The sequence below is a fragment of the Denticeps clupeoides genome, unplaced genomic scaffold (genome assembly GCF_900700375.1).
Source record: "Denticeps clupeoides unplaced genomic scaffold, fDenClu1.1, whole genome shotgun sequence".
In the NCBI taxonomy this organism is placed as follows: Eukaryota; Metazoa; Chordata; class Actinopteri; order Clupeiformes; family Denticipitidae; genus Denticeps; species Denticeps clupeoides.
In genome coordinates this window covers 14,152-28,001 of record NW_021629832.1, presented here as the reverse complement: position 1 = coordinate 28,001, position 13,850 = coordinate 14,152, and the positions used below count along the sequence as shown (strand labels likewise).

Genomic DNA, 13,850 nt, shown 5'->3' with positions numbered 1-13,850 from the left:
GCTTTTACAGCCCCAGAAAGCTTCATTTAGGAAAGAAGTATGGTCTCTGTGGCTTTATCGGTTGTTAACCAAAAAGGTTGGTGGTTCATGCCCACCCAGGGTAGAAAAGTGCATTTTTTCCTAGTTTAACAGCAGTTAAACTACATATGTCACATGCAAGGTCATTTCCACCCAACAGAAATGTTATTTGACATGATGCTTCTTATCTGAGCTTTTGCATGCCCAGAAGGCTTCAAATAGAAAAGTAGCATGGTGTCTGTGGCGCAATAGGTTAGCGCGTTCGGCTGTTAACCGAATGGTTGGTGGTTCAAGCCCACCCAGGGACGTAAAGTGTCGTTATTACGATTTTTACTGCAATTAAACTTCAAGCCCACCCAGGGACGTAAAGTGTCGTTCTTACAATTATTACTGCAATTAAACTACATATTTCTCATACTATGTCTTTATCACCCAAAAGAAATGTTACATGACATGATGCTCCTTGTCTGAGCTTTTGCAGCCCAAGAAAGCTTCATTTAGGAAAGAAGTGTGGTCTCTGTGGCGCTATCGGTTGTTAACCAAAAAGGTTGGTGGTTCATGCCCACCCAGGGTAGAAAAGTGCATTTTTTCCTAATTTAACAGCAGTTAAACTACATATGTCACATGTAAAGTCATTTCCACCCAACAGAAATGTTATTTGACATGATGCTTCTTATCTGAGCTTTTGCATGCCCAGAAGGCTTCAAATAGAAAACTAGCATGGTCTCTGTGGCGCAATCGGTTAGCGCGTTCGGCTGTTAACCGAAAGGTTGGTGGTTCAAGCCCACCCAGGGACGTAAAGTGTCGTTCTTATGGTTTTTACTGCAATTAAACTACATATTTCTCATACTATGTCTTTATCACCCAAAAGAAATGTTACATGACATTATGCTTCTTGTCTGAGCTTTTGCAGCCCCCGAAAGCTTTATTTAGGAAAGATGTGTGGTCTCTGTGGCGCTATCGGTTGTTAACCAAAAAGGTTGGTGGTTCATGCCCACCCAGGGTAGAAAAGTGCATTTTTTCCTAATTTAACAGCAGTTAAACTAGATATGTCACATGCAAGGTCATTTCCACCCAACAGAAATGTTATTTGACATGATGCTTCTTATCTGAGCTTTTGCATGCCTAGAAGGCCTCAAATAAGAAAGTAGTATGGTCTCTGTGGCGCAATAGGTTAGCGCGTTCGGCTGTTAACCGAAAGGTTGGTGGTTCAAGCCCACCCAGGGACGTAAAGTGTCACTGTTGCCATTTTCTATTCAGTTAAACTACATATGTCTCATGCAAGGTCGTTCCCACCCAACAGAAATGTTATATGACATGATGCTTCTTATCTGAGCTTTTGCATGCCCAGAAGGCTTCATATAGCAAAAATACATGGTCTCTGTGGCGCAATCGGTTAGCGCGTTCGGCTGTTAACCGAAAGGTTGGTGGTTCAAGCCCACCCAGGGACGTAAAGTGTCGTTCTTAAGATTTTTACTGCAATTAAACTACATATTTCTCATACTATGTCTTTATCACCCAAAAGAAATGTTACATGACATGATGCTTCTTGTCTGAGCTTTCGCAGCCCCAGAAAGCTTAATTTAGGAAAGAAGTGTGGTCTCTGTGGCTTTATCGGTTGTTAACCAAAAAGGTTGGTGGTTCATGCCCACCCAGGGTAGAAAAGTGCATTTTTTCCTAGTTTAACAGCAGTTAAACTACATATGTCACATGCAAGGTCATTTCCACCCAACAGAAATTTTATTTGACATGATGCTTCTTATCTGAGCTTTTGCATGCCCAGAAGGCTTCAAAGAGAAAAGTAGTATGGTCTCTGTGGCGCAATAGGTTAGCGCGTTCGGCTTTAACCGAAAGGTTGGTGGTTCAAGCCCACCCAGGGACGTAAAGTGTCGTTCTTACGATTTTTTACTGCAATTAAACTTCAAGCCCACCCAGGGACGTAAAGTGTCGTTCTTACAATTATTACTGCAATTAAACTACATATTTCTCATACTATTTCTTTATCACCCAAAAGAAATGTTACATGACATGATGCTTCTTGTCTGAGCTTTTGCAGCCCCAGAAAGCTTCATTTTGGAAAGAAGTGTGGTCTCTGTGGCTTTATCGGTTGTTAACCAAAAAGGTTGGTGGTTCATGCCCACCCAGGGTAGAAAAGTGCATTTTTTCCTAATTTAACAGCAGTTAAACTACATATGTCTCATGCAAGGTCGTTCCCACCCAACAGAAATGTTATATGACATGATGCTTCTTATCTGAGTTTTTGCATGCCCAGAAGGCTTCATATAGCAAACTTACATGGTCTCTGTGGCGCAATCGGTTAGCGCGTTCGGCTGTTAACTGAAAGGTTGGTGGTTTAAGCCCACCCAGGGACGTAAAGTGTCGTTCTTATGATTTTTACTGCAATTAAACTACATATTTCTCATACTATGTCTTTATCACCCAAAAGAAATGTTACATGACATGATGCTTCTTGTCTGAGCTTTTGCAGCCCCAGAAAGCTTCATTTAGGAAAGAAGTGTGGTCTCTGTGGCTTTATCGGTTGTTAACCAAAAAGGTTGGTGGTTCATGCCCACCAGGGTAGAAAAGTGCATTTTTTCCTAATTTAACAGCAGTTAAACTACATATGTCACATGAGAGGTCATTTCCACCCAACAGAAATGTTATATGACATGATGCCTCTTATCTGAGCTTTTGCATGCCCAGAAGGCTTCATATAGCAAAAATACATGGTCTCTGTGGCGCAATCGGTTAGTGCGTTCGGCTGTTAACCGAAAGGTTGGTGGTTCAAGCCCACCCAGGGACGTAAAGTGTCGTTCTTACAGTTTTTGCTGCAATTAAACTACATATTTCTCATACTATTTCTTTATCACCCAAAAGAAATGTTACATGACATGATGCTTCTTGTCTGAGCTTTTGCAGCCCCAGAAAGCTTCATTTAGGAAAGAAGTGTGGTCTCTGTGGCTTTATCGGTTGTTAACCAAAAAGGTTGGTGGTTCATGCCCACCCAGGGTAGAAAAGTGCATTTTTTCCTAATTTAACAGCAGTTAAACTAGATATGTCACATGCAAGGTCATTTCCACCCAACAGAAATGTTATTTGACATGATGCTTCTTATCTGAGCTTTTGCATGCCCAGAAGGCTTCAAATAGAAAAGGAGCATGGTCTCTGTGGCGCAATAGGTTAGCGCATTCGGCTGTTAACCGAAAGGTCTGTGGTTCAAGCCCACCCAGGGACGTAAAGTGTCGTTCTTACGATTTTTACTGCAATTAAACTTCAAGCCCACCCAGGGACGTAAAGTGTCGTTCTTACAATTATTACTGCAATTAAACTACATATTTCTCATACTATTTCTTTATTACCCAAAAGAAATGTTACATGACATGATGCTTCTTGTCTGAGCTTTTGCAGCCCCAGAAAGCTTCATTTAGGAAAGAAGTGTGGTCTCTGTGGCTTTATCGGTTGTTAACCAAAAAGGTTGGTGGTTCATGCCCACCCAGGGTAGAAAAGTGCATTTTTTCCTAATTTAACAGCAGTTAAACTACATATGTCTCATGCAAGGTCGTTCCCACCCAACAGAAATGTTATATGACATGATGCTTCTTATCTGAGCTTTTGCATGCCCAGAAGGCTTCATATAGCAAACTTACATGGTCTCTGTGGTGCAATCGGTTAGCGCATTAGGCTGTTAACCGAAAGGTTGGTGGTTCAAGCCCACCCAGGGACGTAAAGTGTCTTTGTTGCCATTTTTTATTCAGTTAAACTACATATGTCGCATACTATTTCTTTATCACCCAAAAGAAATGTTACATGACATGATGCTTCTTGTCTGAGCTTTTGCAGCCCCAGAAAGCTTCATTTAGGAAAGAAGTGTGGTCTCTGTGGCTTTATCGGTTGTTAACCAAAAAGGTTGGTGGTTCATGCCCACCCAGGGTAGAAAAGTGCATTTTTTCCTAGTTTAACAGCAGTTAAACTAGATATGTCACATGCAAGGTCATTTCCACCCAACAGAAATGTTATTTGACATGATGCTTCTTATCTGAGCTTTTGCATGCCCAGAAGGCTTCAAATAGAAAAGTAGCATGGTCTCTGTGGCGCAATAGGTTAGCGCGTTCGGCTCTTAACCGAAAGGTTGGTGGTGCAAGCCCACCCAGGGACATAAAGTGTCGTTCTTACGATTTTTACCGCAATTAAACTTCAAGCCCACCCAGGGACGTAAAGTGTCGTTCTTACAATTTTTACTGCAATTAAACTACATATTTCTCATACTATTTCTTTAATCACCCAAAAGAAATGTTACATGACATGATGCTTCTTGTCTGAGCTTTTGCAGCCCCAGAAAGCTTCATTTAGGAAAGAAGTGTGGTCTCTGTGGCGCTATCGGTTGTTAACCAAAAAGGTTGGTGGTTCATGCCCACCCAGGGTAGAAAAGTGCATTTTTTCCTAATTTAACAGCAGTTAAACTAGATATGTCACATGCAAGGTCATTTCCACCCAACAGAAATGTTATTTGACATGATGCTTCTTATCTGAGCTTTTGCATGCCTAGAAGGCTTCAAAAAAGAAAGTAGTATGGTCTCTGTGGCGCAATAGGTTAGCGCGTTCGGCTGTTAACCGAAAGGTGGGTGGTTCAAGCCCACCCAGGGACGTAAAGTGTCTCTGTTGCCGTTTTTTATTCAGTTAAACTACATATGTCTCATGCAAGGTCGTTCCCACCCAACAGAAATGTTATATGACATGATGCTTCTTATCTGAGCTTTTGCATGCCCAGAAGGCTTCATATAGCAAAAATACATGGTCTCTGTGGCGCAATCGGTTAGCGCGTTCGGCTGTTAACCGAAAGGTTGGTGGTTCAAGCCCACCCAGGGACGTAAAGTGTCGTTCTTACAATTTTTACTGCAATTAAACTACATATTTCTAATACTATTTCTTTATCACCCAAAAGAAATGTTACATGACATGATGCTTCTTGTCTGAGCTTTTGCAGCCCCAGAAAGCTTCATTTAGGAAAGAAGTGTGGTCTCTGTGGCGCTATCGGTTGTTAACCAAAAAGGTTGGTGGTTCATGCCCACCCAAGGTAGAAAAGTGCATGTTTTCCTAATTTAACAGCAGTTAAACTAGATATGTCACATGCAAGGTCATTTCCACCCAACAAAAATGTTATTTGACATGATGCTTCTTATCTGAGCTTTTGCATGCCCAGAAGGCTTCAAATAGAAAAGTAGCGTGGTCTCTGTGGCGCAATCGGTTAGCGCGTTCGGCTGTTAACCGAAAGGTTGGTGGTTCAAGTGTGGAAGGAAAATTTAGTAGGCCCAGACACTCCACGAAATTTAGTAGGCCAGACTCTCCACGTGTTTCACCTTTGGTCATGGAACAGTCAGAAGACAACTGTGTATCTTAGGTCTGACCTTGTTGATGCAAAAATTTGACGCAAAAACTAGACATAAACTGATAAAAGAAAGGTTCTGTGACGTTGATGGGCGCCACTGTCCAAAGTGGTGCGAGCTTGCTTTTCGACCTTGTACACCCCAGATGTATAAATGCTTGTGAACTGTAATGAAGCGGGGGGGATGTTCTCTTGTGGGTCCCCCCGTGCGCGGTAAAATAAACTTGGATAATCAATTCAGTTGACTTCCTTTATTGCAGTTCCCCAGACGGCAGAATTTCCACCACAATTGGCGTCACGAACAGGATCCGCGTGAATCCGCCAGGACATGACCGGAGTGGCTGGTCACCCTGGGTCACCAAGATCCATCTCCAAAACCTCGTCTTAGAGTTTCGGAGTGACTGGGACTGCGGTCAGTGTCATTGGCCGATTCCGCCGGGATTTTTCTCTTTTCTGTCGTCTGGGGACGCGAACAGGGTGAGCTAAAATATTCCACCTCTCAAACATTTAATGAAAACTGCAGAATTTAGAAGATTAATAAATCCAAAATAAAACTGATAAGGGTAATTGCATATTTGCTTTATTCTGTAGTCAACTGAGTTGATCCAACTAAGCGAGTGTCACTTTTTATTTTGTTTAATAGAGGTTAAAGTCCTCTGAGTAAAACGATCTTGGAGATCGAGTGTGAAATAAAAGTGTGAGCCTTCTTTACAAGTTAAAAAAAAATCATTCAATCATTAAGTAATATTTCAATCAGTGTGAGTAATAAGGCAAGAGCACAAAGGGAAAACGTGAAACGGGAAGAATTGTGAGCCATTAGTTATCTGTGAGCTCTCTTAGCAAGAGCAGTTGTTTTCGTTGGGCTGTGAATTCCCCGGGCAAACTCGAGAAAGCTGTGTGCATAAAAAATGGGAAATAAAAGTGGGAAAAGTGACACTCCTATTAGTCCTGAAACTAAGTTAATGATACAGATGAAACAGAAATATGGTGATGATGTGTGTAATCATCTGGTGGACTGGCATGAAAATTACGGTTTTCCTGCGGGTGGGTCTCTTAGTCAAACTCAGCTAAAAAAGCTGAAGGAGGGGCTAGAGGGCAGCAGGCAAAAAATACTGCAGTCAAGTAAAAGTAAAGTAATTCGGAAAATGCTTATAATGGAAGACTGTTTTAAAATATGGGAAGCAGAGGGCGACCGAAGAGAAAAGCCAAACACCCAGAACGCTCTGACTGCGCTGACTGTGGGAAAGAAAACAACAGGGGAGACCACGCTGAACCTTGATACCAAAAAAAAAATCTCTGATACTGCACCTGCCTCGTTGTATCCGTCATTACAGGGCGCGTGGGTCGACCTGAGTTTGGACTCCACCCCTCCACCCTACCCCCAACAGCAACCCCCACTGGAACAGCAGCAACTCCCACTGGAGAAACCGTTACAAGAACAGCAGAAACCACCACAGCATGATGGCGTCACTGCTTCAACTTCAGAGAAAAAAACCACCACCAGAGCAGCCGCCCCATATTCTCCACCCAAGACCCGGTCTGCCACCACATCTTCTGAACCATCAGGACCCTCAACTGCAACTCTCCCCATGATTCAGGTCGCTGGGACAGGGGGGCCTACATTTGTTTACAGACCATGGACAACGGAAGACCTTCTGAACTCTTCCAAGCATCTCCCAAATGCAGATCGAGGGGGTGCGGCCCTGTCCAGAGCCGTGAACGATTTCATCAGAGAATTCACACCGACATCCACCGAAATGGCCCGAGTCCTGCTAAGACACATCAGCTACGTGAACATTTCACTACCCATCATCAGCCCTGCACCCCTGGTTGGGCATCTGCTGATCAAAATGACATTGGTGCAGTGCGGGGAGATGCAGACTACAGATGTTGGACTGAAGGACTTGTGACCGCGATCGCTGGCAACTTTCCTACTGCCTGTGACCTTTCTAAAATCAGCACGTGTGCTCAGCAGCCTTTGGAGTCAGCAGAAGATTTCTTGATTCGACTCCAAGTTGTGTTTGATGACCACAGCGGCCTTGCTCGCCCCCATGATTACCCTGGACAAGGTATGACACCCTACGAAGCGCTCCTGAAAAATACCTTCATTGATGGCCTTCTCCCCCCCCTCAGTGAGGCAACAAAGACTTCCTGCATCTTGTGGGCAGATGCTTCAGTGCGTCTCGCTGAAGTTCTGCGCCATGCGCGCCACGCCCAGGCCAGACAGGCGGAAGCGAGGATCAAAGAAGACAACAAAAACAAAGATTCAACCCACAGGGCACAACTGGCTCTGTTGCAGCATGCTGCTGCCAACTCCACTTCATATCGCGGACCGGATGTGTGCTTCAGATGTAACCAAAGGGGACACTGGGCACGAGATTGCACCAAAAGATGGAGAGGACAGTGGAGACCACGAAGCGAGGAACAATCGGACGTGTGCTTCAACTGTGGCCAAAGCGGACATTGGTTACGAGAATGTCCCAATGAAGAAAGAGGATGGAGCAGAGGACATGGTGTTCCCTATGGCGAGAGATGTGGACACAAAGGAGAACACACCCATCATGAACAATCCCAAACAGCCTGACTGGTGAAGCGGGGCGGAGCTCCAAACGAAGGCGCGGCTGCAGCCCTGAAGGAGGCTCCAACCAAAGTCATGCACACCCACACAGACACACTCACACACATTCCAACAAAGGTCCTGGGGACAGTGAAGTGGTTCAACGTTTGAAACGGCTATGGTTTCATCAACAGGAATGACACAAAAGAAGACGTTTTTGTACACCAGACTGCCATAAAGAAAAACAACCCAAGAAAATACCTCCGCAGTGTTGGGGACGGTGAGACTGTGGAGTTTGATGTCGTTGAAGGGGAGAAGGGTGCCGAGGCGGCCAATGTCACCGGCCCAGGGGGGGTCCCAGTCCAGGGCAGCAAATACGCCGCTGACCGGAACCGCTACAGGCGGTACCCACGCCGGAGGAGACTCCTACGCAACTACCAGGATAACTACCAGAGCGAGGGGCGGAAGAAGAGAGAGAGCCAGGAAATTGTTCCTGAGGGGGTCGCACAGCCACAGCAACGCAGAACTTTGTTCCCTGGCAGGTGGCGCTATCCACCGTACTTTGTCCGCCGACGCTATGGCAGCCGCCCCCCATATACCAGCGCACCACGAAAGGAAATGACAGAAGGAACTGAAGGTAGTGACAACCAGGGTGATCCAGACCAGAGCAAACCAATGAGGCAGAACTACTACAGAGGCTTCAGACCAAGGAGTCCCCCATGTCCCAGACTGGTGAGGGAAGGCGAGGAAGACAAAGAGAACCAGGAGCCCCACCAGCGGCACTACAGATGCAACATCAACTACCGCCCAGACCACCGAACCTCAGGATGGCAAAGAGAGCAAGGCAGCCGAAACATCCGCTGAGAAAACGTCCGCTCCCAAGGCTGAGCAGGGCGGGGCTGAATAAACACTGATTTACCATCGCTACCATCGTCCGGTAAAGTCAACAAGAAGAAACATCAAAGATCTGAGCAATAAGAAACAGATTTGACTTGACAATCGTCTAAGCTTGCAACATGCATTTGACCAGATTACCACCAATTGCCTACAGAATCTATGCAGACTTGTTCTTTTCCATTATTTTCAGGTGACAGTTAAACATTTTGGGGAAACGGCAGATGGCTTTCTAAATCGGTCTTAAGTTTTTACACCAAATGGTTTTTAAAGGGAAAAATAATTTGATATTTGGTCTGTTTTGAAAAAAAAAAAAAAAAAAAGAGAAAACTTGGCCACAGGAATAACTTGTTGTTACTTGCAGAAGCTACTGGTGACATTGCGAAATCTGATTGCATTGTATGTTTAGGACCTCGCCCATTGTTGAAGATTGTCCCCACTCCAGCCGAACTGAATTACCTGTCTTATCCAACTTATGACTCAAGATAACCTTGATCCTTTTTGCTCTTTTTGGGATTTCCTTTTTCCTGTAGGATCAAAAACCGATGTTCCCCCTGTTTTTGATGCTGAGGTATCAAGGTATTACCCTTCCCCTGGTAATACTGTTGGTACTGTGAATGTTTCATATTGTGCATCCATCCACAACCTGTCTGATTCCCCGAAAGTTGATCGTTCTGACATCTGGTGGCGGTAAAACACTGTGCTCCACTTTACCTGAGAACTGGTCGGGTGTCTGCACTCCTTCTACTCTTATCCTACCTGTGACTATTTTGCCCGTAACCGCATCGGAAGTTCCAGTCTCTTTTTCGCTCCCGTTTAGCTAGGAGATCATTGTTTTCTTTTGATTCCCCTGATACAACTTACATTGATACCATAAGTATTCCCAGAGGTGTGCCCGACGAATACATATTAGTTAATCAAATAGCTGCAGGCTTTAAATAAATTTTTATTTTGAAAAACTCCTAACAAAAATGTTGACAGAATCAATTACATTCATAACAAGGTGCAGCGCTTATCAAACTTCACTAGACATGGATTTGAGGCTGTACATGGACAATTTAAAGCCACCTCACTTATGGCCTTCCAGAACCACATTGCTGTTGATATGTTATTAGACCCCTAAAAAAAAATTATGTAACTCTTGTTCATAGTGGTCAATCATGCTTTGAATCAAGCTCCTCCTCGGATGAGACAGATGCAGACACATAATACACTATTGATATTGATTGTTATACTTGTTGTTGATTTTCATTTTAAATAGTTTGTTTTTTTAATTATTTAGTTTTGAGTTTATATTTTTATACAACTGCCTGTGATGAGTTACCTTAAACCCTTGATGGAGTGGTATACTTTGATGTTTCTGGTTGTATATTACGTTACTTTGTAATTTTGCATTAATTTGCTGCGTACTTTTTAATCATTTTTATAATAATTTTTTATTCTTTGAATTTTGTGTTATTATGTAATTATGTACTCCTCACCTTGCGTAAACATCATATACATTTTTGTGCCTATAGTAGAGATCAATTAATCAAAAAAAAAAAAAAAAAAAAAAGTGTGGAAGGAAAATTTAGTAGGCCCAGACACTCCACGAAATTTAGTAGGCCAGACTCTCCACGTGTTTCACCTTTGGTCATGGAACAGTCAGAAGACAACTGTGTATCTTAGGTCTGACCTTGTTGATGCAAAAGTTTGACGCAAAAACTAGACATAAACTGATAAAAGAAAGGTTCTGTGACATTGATGGGCGCCACTGTCCAAAGTGGTGCGAGCTTGCTTTTCGACCTTGTACACCCCAGATGTATAAATGCTTGTGAACTGTAATCAAGCGGGGGGGATGTTCTCTTGTGGGTCCCCCCGTGCGCGGTAAAATAAACTTGGATAATCAATTCAGTTGACTTCCTTTATTGCAGTTCCCCAGACGGCAGAATTTCCACCACACAAGCTCACCCAGGGACGTAAAGGTTCGTCCTTACGACTTTTACTGCAATTAAACTTCAAGCCCACCCAGGGACGTAAAGTGTCGTTCTTACAATTTTTACTGCAAATAAACTACATATTTCTCATACTATTTCTTTATCACCCAAAAGAAATGTTACATGACATGATGCTTCTTGTCTGAGCTTTTGCAGCCCCAGAAAGCTTCATTTAGGAAAAAAGTGTGGTCTCTGTGGCTTTATCGGTTGTTAACCAAAAAGGTTGGTGGTTCATGCCCACCCAGGGTAGAAAAGTGCATTTTTTCCTAATTTAACAGCAGTTAAACTACATATGTCACATGAGAGGTAATTTCCACCCAACAGAAATGTTATATGACATGATGCTTCTTATCTGAGCTTTTGCATGCCCAGAAGGCTTCATATAGCAAAAATACATGGTCTCTGTGGCGCAATAGGTTAGCGCGTTCGGCTGTTAACCGAAAGGTTGGTGGTTCAAGCCCACCCAGGGACGTAAAGTGTCGTTCTTACAGTTTTTGCTGCAATTAAACTACATATTTCTCATACTATTTCTTTATCACCCAAAAGAAATGTTACATGACATGATGCTTCTTGTCTGAGCTTTTGCAGCCCCAGAAAGCTTCATTTAGGAAAGAAGTGTGGTCTCTGTGGCTTTATCGGTTGTTAACCAAAAAGGTTGGTGGTTCATGCCCACCCAGGGTAGAAAAGTGCATTTTTTCCTAATTTAACAGCAGTTAAACTACATATGTCACATGCAAGGTCATTTCCACACAACAGAAATGTTATTTGACATGATGCTTCTTATCTGAGCTTTTGCATGCCCAGAAGGCTTCAAATAGAAAAGTAGCATGGTCTCTGTGGCGCAATCGCTTAGCGCGTTCGGCTGTTAACCGAAAGGTTGGTGGTTCAAGCCCACCCAGGGACGTAAAGTGTCGTTCTTACGATTTTTACTGCAATTAAATTACATATTTCTCATACTATGTCTCTATCACCCAAAAGAAATGTTACATTACATTATGCTTCTTGTCTGAGCTTTTGCAGCCCCAGAAAGCTTCATTTGGGAAAGATGTGTGGTCTCTGTGGCGCTATCGGTTGTTAACCAAAAAGGTTGGTGGTTCATGCCCACCCAGGGTAGAAAAGTGCATTTTTTCCTAATTTAACAGCAGTTAAACTAGATATGTCACATGCAAGGTCATTTCCACCCAACAGAAATGTTATTTGACATGATGCTTCTTATCTGAGCTTTTGCATGCCTAGAAGGCTTCAAATAAGAAATTAGTATGGTCTCTGTGGTGCAATAGGTTAGCGCGTTCGGCTGTTAACCGAAAGGTTGGTGGTTCAAGCCCACCCAGGGATGTAAAGTGTCTTTGTTGCCATTTTTTATTCAGTTAAACTACATATGTCTCATACTATTTCTTTATCACCCAAAAGAAATGTTACATGACATGATGCTTCTTGTCTGAGCTTTTGCAGCCCCAGAAAGCTTCATTTAGGAAAGAAGTGTGGTCTCTGTGGCTTTATCGGTTGTTAACCAAAAAGGTTGGTGGTTCATGCCCACCCAGGGTAGAAAAGTGCATTTTTTCCTAGTTTAACAGCAGTTAAACTACATATGTCACATGCAAGGTCATTTCCACCCAACAGAAATGTTATTTGACATGATGCTTCTTATCTGAGCTTTTGCATGCCCAGAAGGCTTCAAATAGAAAAGTAGCATGGTCTCTGTGGCGCAATCGGCTGTTAACCGAAAGGTTGGTGGTTCAAGCCCACCCAGGGACGTAAAGTGTCGTTCTTACGGTTTTTACTGCAATTAAACTACATATTTCTCATACTATGTCTTTATCACCCAAAAGAAATGTTACATGACATTATGCTTCTTGTCTGAGCTTTTGCAGCCCCAGAAAGCTTTATTTAGGAAAGATGTGTGGTCTCTGTGGCGCTATCGGTTGTTAACCAAAAAGGTTGGTGGTTCATGCCCACCCAGGGTAGAAAAGTGCATTTTTTCCTAATTTAACAGCAGTTAAACTAGATATGTCACATGCAAGGTCATTTCCACCCAACAGAAATGTTATTTGACATGATGATTCTTATCTGAGCTTTTGCATGCCCAGAAGGCTTCATATAGCAAAAATACATGGTCTCTGTGGCGCAATCGGTTAGCGTGTTTGGCTGTTAACCGAAAGGTTGGTGGTTCAAGCCCACCCAGGGACGTAAAGTGTCTCTGTTGCCGTTTTTTATTCAGTTAAACTACATATGTCTCATGCAAGGTCTTTCCCACCCAACAGAAATGTTATATGACATGATGCTTCTTATCTGAGCTTTTGCATGCCCAGAAGGCTTCATATAGCAAAATTACTTGGTCTCTGTGGTGCAATCGGTTAGCGCGTTCGGCTGTTACCGAAAGGTTGGTGGTTCAAGCCCACCCAGGGACGTAAAGTGTCGTTCTTACAGTTTTTATTGCAATTAAACTACATATTTCTCATACTATTTCTTTATCACCCAAAAGAAATGTTACATGACATGATGCTTCTTGTCTGAGCTTTTGCAGCCCCAGAAAGCTTCATTTAGGAAAGAAGTGTGGTCTCTGTAGCTTTATCGGTTGTTAACCAAAAAGGTTGGTGGTTCATGCCCACCCAGGGTAGAAAAGTGCATTTTTTCCTAATTTAACAGCAGTTAAACTACATATGTCACATGCAAGGTCATTTCCACCCAACAGAAATGTTATTTGACATGATGCTTCTTATCTGAGCTTTTGCATGCCCAGAAGGCTATTTCAAATAGAAAAGTAGCATGGTCTCAGTGGCGCAATCGGTTAACGCGTTCGGCTATTAACTGAAAGGTTGGTGGTTCAAGCCCACCCAGGGACGTAAAGTGCCGTTCTTACAATTTTTACTGCAATTAAACTAAATATTTCTCATACTATTTCTTTATCACCCAAAAGAAATGTTACATGGGATGATGCTGCTTGTCTGAGCTTTTGCAGCCCCAGAAAGCTTCATTTTGGAAAGAAGTGTGGTCTCTGTGGCGCTATCGGTTGTTAACCAAA

At 43.1% G+C, this 13,850-nt stretch overlaps 5 non-coding genes and 1 pseudogene across 5 annotated transcripts; all 6 read left to right on the top strand.

Moving 5' to 3' along the window:
- Positions 1-741: 741 nt before the first annotated feature.
- trnan-guu (transfer RNA asparagine (anticodon GUU)) lies at positions 742-815 on the top strand. The gene has a single exon. It is a non-coding gene; the product is annotated as a tRNA-Asn (tRNA).
- Positions 816-1,395: 580 nt separating this feature from the next.
- On the top strand, positions 1,396-1,469 carry trnan-guu (transfer RNA asparagine (anticodon GUU)). The gene has a single exon. It is a non-coding gene; the product is annotated as a tRNA-Asn (tRNA).
- Positions 1,470-4,100: 2,631 nt separating this feature from the next.
- Positions 4,101-4,174, top strand: trnak-cuu (transfer RNA lysine (anticodon CUU)). The gene has a single exon. It is a non-coding gene; the product is annotated as a tRNA-Lys (tRNA).
- A 638-nt stretch (positions 4,175-4,812) lies between these two features.
- Positions 4,813-4,886, top strand: trnan-guu (transfer RNA asparagine (anticodon GUU)). The gene has a single exon. It is a non-coding gene; the product is annotated as a tRNA-Asn (tRNA).
- A 2,272-nt stretch (positions 4,887-7,158) lies between these two features.
- LOC114775397 (nuclease-sensitive element-binding protein 1 pseudogene) lies at positions 7,159-8,999 on the top strand (annotated as a pseudogene).
- Positions 9,000-13,597: 4,598 nt separating this feature from the next.
- On the top strand, positions 13,598-13,671 carry trnan-auu (transfer RNA asparagine (anticodon AUU)). Its single transcript has one exon. It is a non-coding gene; the product is annotated as a tRNA-Asn (tRNA).
- The last annotated feature ends 179 nt before the right edge of the window (positions 13,672-13,850 follow it).